The 4,813-nt window shown below is 35.1% G+C and overlaps 1 long non-coding RNA gene across 1 annotated transcript; it reads left to right on the forward strand.

Moving 5' to 3' along the window:
* Positions 1-409: 409 nt before the first annotated feature.
* On the forward strand, positions 410-4,137 carry LOC107134414. Its single transcript, XR_001502431.2, has 2 exons — positions 410-3,282; positions 4,082-4,137. It is a non-coding gene; the product is annotated as an uncharacterized LOC107134414 (long non-coding RNA).
* Positions 4,138-4,813: the final 676 nt, after the last annotated feature.

Here is a 4,813-nt window from a genome sequence, read left to right on the forward strand (position 1 = left end):
GGCAGTCGAATAGGTTGCCAAAAGACCAGAGAAAATACCTGGAGACTGCGTACAAGGCACTAGTGCTTATTGAGGAGTCTTTATGGGGAGGGTCCAGTAGTGACTGGCTGAACCACAGCACCTGATTCCCTCACACTGCTTTGCCTAGCATGGCTTCCTCCTCCTCATGACATTTTGTCCTGTGAACCCTGGTTAGATGAGTGACACTTATCTTCTTCACAGTACCTTCACTTCTATCCCAGTTACCACAAACAGAAGGTTTTTAAGTAAATTTTTTCTTTGTTCTTTTTAGTTATACATAACAGTAGAGTGGATTTTGAGATATTAATAAAAACATGGTGTATGTCTTATTTTAATTAGAATCCCAATCTTTTAAATGTACATGATGTGGACATTCTCTGTGGTATATTCATATATGAACATATGAAAGTTTGTGTGTGTGTGTGTGTGTGTAAGTGTGGTGCTGGTGATGGAACCCAGGGCCTTGTGCATGTGAAGCAAGCACTCTACCAACTGAGCTATATCCCCAGCCTGAACATGTGAGAGTTATGTCAGATATATTCCACTGTATTTCCTATTCCCATTCCTACCTCCTTTCGTCATTCTTCTTTGCCTAAAACTCCAAACTTCTATTCTTACCTTTCCTCCCCACTTGCTGTGTGTTAGCATGCACATATCAGAGAGATGATTCCACCTTTGGTTTTTGTGGGACTGCCTTATTTCACTTATCATGATAGTCTCCAGATTCACTCATTTACTGCTAAATGTCATAAAATTATTTTGCTTAATGGCTGAGTTATATTCCATTGTGTATATCTTTCACATTTCATTAACCATTTATTTGTTGAAGTGCACCTAGCTTAGCTATTGTGAATTCCACTACTTTAAACATTAATGTGGGTGCTTCACGCTGATTTTAACTCCTTTGGATACATACAGAGAAATGGGATAACCCAGTCGAATTGTGGTTCCATTCTTATCCTTTTGGAAAATTTCCATACTGTGCTCCAGAATTATCAATTTGCAATCACCAGCATTGTACAGTGTACCATCTTCTTTACATTCCCCTCACCAACATTTATTGTCATTGTCTTCTTTTTCTTTTTTGGTACCAAATTGAACTCATGAGTACTCAACCTACGGAGCCCAATTCTCACCCCTATTTTTTGGTATTTTATTTACAGACAGGGTCTCCCCGAGTTGCTTAGTGCCCTTTCCATTACTGAGGCTGGCTTTGAACTTGCCATCCTCCTGTCTCAGCCTCCTGACTCTGGGTTTATAGTTGTAAGTCACTTCCCCAGCTGTTACTGTATTCTTTTTTTAAAATATTTTTTAGTTGTAGATGGACACAATATCTTTATTTATTTATTTTTATGTGTTGCTGAGGATCCAACCCAGTGCCCAACATGTGAGAAGCAAGCGCTCTACCACTGAGCTACAGCCCCTGCCCTGTTACTGTATTCTGTTTTTTAGGCTTTTGAATCAGCTTTATTGAAATATAATTCACAGTTTTCCCATTTAAAGTATATTCTTGATAGTTGCCTTTCTGAATGGAGTCAGTTGAAATATCAGTGTAGTTTTAATTTGAATTTCTTTAATTTCTAGAGATGTTGAATGTTTTTTCATATACTTGTTGACTGTTTGTTCCTCCTGTTTGAGAGGTGTCAGTTTAATTCCTTTGCTCATTAATTTATTGGGTTTTACTTACTTTCTTTTTTTGTTGTAAGCTTTTTGATTTTTTTGTATAGTCCGGATATTAATGCCTTTTCTACACTGTGGATGGCAAAGGTTATCTCCAGTTCTGTAGAATCAAGAGAGTTAGGCTGCAGAAACAGGGACATCATCAACATTCACTTCCTTAATTTGCTTATATCACCAACATGCCAAGGAGCAACTGTCCTGGCATACAAGAAAAAAGCATGTTTCCACAGGTAGCATTACCTTGCCCTCACATCCAAAGTGCAGAAGAAAAAGACTAGGTTCTTAGAGATAATAAATATCTGGGAGAAGAAGTCCAGGCTTGCTCTCATTATTTCATAATTTGGCTAGGATTTTGAAAACAGAAAGAGACATTCAGGGAAATACTGTTTTACCCTTTTCTTTAGATCCATATATATGTATATATATGAACCATATATATTTATATGTATACACACACACACAACACACACACACACACATATCTATCTTTCTTTGGGAGAGTGAAATTGTGTTGTGTCCTAGCATAGAGTGTCAATTTAACCAGAAAAAAAATCTCTTGATTCTACAGAATTGGAGATAAACTTATACCCACAGTGTAGATAAGGCATTAATTTCAACAATATACAAAGAAATAAAAAAGCTTAATGCCAAAGAAAGAAAGTAAGTAACACTCAGTAAATTAATGGGCAAAGGAATTAAGCAGACACTTCTCAAATAACAGGAACAGTCAACAATTATTTGAAAATCTTAGAAAATTATCACAACATCTTTTCTTGTAGGAAATATTTTCCAAGTGGTTTCAAAATTCACATTATTTGGGAATGTAATATAATCTGTGTATCTTTATTTGGAGATGATTCATAGAAGCTTGCATAATATTTTTTTTCTATAATCAATCTCGTGAATTCTTTCCCTGTATTAATTTTACATAGTGATTTATCAAATAAATGATAACATGTCTATACCTGTATGCTGGATCCTGTGAGTTCTCCCAGAAACTCAAGGAATTTGAGTCACTCCTAGGGTCCTCTGATGCGAGTGTACTAGGATTTCTGTGTCTGAAGGGGCTTGTGGGATGCCAGATTCGTGTATTAACTAGGAAATACCCAAAGTGATTCAGGGACATTACCCTAAATAGAGAACTAACACAAGACATGGGAAAAAGTTGAGTTTCAGGAGGTCATTGTTTTGGCCCATTATATTCAGTTTGGTACTTTGGCTATTTCCTTAAGTATTATATAAGGAAAAATGGGCATTCAAAGTTCAAGGGACTAGTACCTTATCACATAATTAGGTAGTCTGAAGAAAACATTGGGATATAAAATTCCTTCCAGTCTAGTGACCTGTCCTCTTTGCTCACTAGGAGTTACCTCTCATAATATGACTCTCAAATACTTTTGATTGTTCCTCTAGGTTCCTAATAGTAAGACAACAGAGGCCACCAAAATAGCTATAGAAGCTGGTTTCCGCCATATTGATTGTGCTTATGCATACCAAGTAGAAGAGGAGGTAGGACTGGCCATTAGAAGCAAGATTGCTGATGGCACTGTGAAGAGAGAAGACATATTTTGTACTTCAAAGGTATTGTGTATACAGTGCAAAAATTATTGAAATAGATATGAAGAAATGAAAATTAGCTGATGAAATATTGGTGGAATGTGAATATTGGTACAACGTTCATTCACATATAATATCCAGTTTCAAAATAGAGAATGGTTATGAATTGCTACTCACAGTCTACAAATTATGACTTTTAAATTTCTATACTTTTCTGATTCTGGAATCAGCAGAATGATTTAGTATTAGTTGTGGAATCAGATAAAATTATGACCAGATTATGGTTTTGTCTTCCCCATGATGACTTTCTAAAATTTCGTATCATTCTGAATATCAACTTTAACATTTGTTTTTATCAAAGATCATTTTGTAGTAAAAGTGAATATGGAGTAAAGAATATGTAGCTAAAGTGTCTTGATTTTTGTTTAGCATATATTAAAATGTTCAAAACGTGTTTCCCTTCAGTTCTTTAAATTAAAAAAAAATCTTGTGAAATAAATGGATGAAATGGACTAATAATAGGTTTACAACCTCTATGAAACACAATTCAGAGATTCAATAATGTTAGTATTTGATAAAAATAATATCTTTTGAGTATTTACTTCCATAGTTTGATTGATTGGCTAATAATAATCAAAAATATAATCCCATTCACATGAATAGGCGAGATAAATGGAAACCCAAGACCTGAAGAGAATATCTTCTCTGTGATCAACAGTTTCCAATCAACAGACAAATGAATGTCTCAATATGAAGTTAAAAAATTTCCCAAATATGAATCATGTATGAATCCAGTCCAATTTCCTTTCTTTAACTATTACAGCTATGGTGCACTTTTCATCGACCAGAGCTGGTGCAATCTTCTTTGGAAAGATCACTGAAAAAACTTCATTTTGCCTATGTTGACCTGTATTTGATTCATTACCCATTTTCAATGAAGGTAAGCAATTTGCATCATCAAACCGGTTCAATTCCAGCCATTCCTAGGACCATCATTATCAAGGATGATTGAATTAAGTTTCTATGTAAAATTCTAAATGGTCAAAAAACATTTAGATTTGTGATCAGAAGTAATCTTCAGAAACATGTCTGTTTATTCATCCATTATATCTGCATTACTAGAGGTTTGCTTGGTTTTGTTTTAGCCTTTTCCATTGGTGGTAAATGTGACTTTGGGGCAGTTCAAGCTTCATAGTGATTAATATTTGATAGGGTCTCTTCATCTTCCAGCATCAAATCAATCTTGGATAGAAACTTGAATGACCATCTTAGGTACACATACACATGTGTCTAGGTAGATAAGGAATATTGTTTAACCTGTGTCATCACTGAAATTCACTATTGCTGTGTTTAATTGAATGCAAGCCTGTACGCTCCCAGTGAAAGAGAGGAATTGACACAGGGCAATGTATAGGGACAGGAAAAGTAACATAAGCCAAGTAGGAGACTCCATGAGGAGAACTGCAAAAATCTTTTAAAATTATACATATATATAAAAGCATATAGATAATTTGATGTAAGTGAATACAGGAGGATAAGCACCTAATGGTATTCC

Source organism: Marmota marmota, unplaced genomic scaffold, assembly GCF_001458135.2.
Source record: "Marmota marmota marmota unplaced genomic scaffold, marMar, whole genome shotgun sequence".
NCBI lineage: Eukaryota > Metazoa > Chordata > Mammalia > Rodentia > Sciuridae > Marmota > Marmota marmota.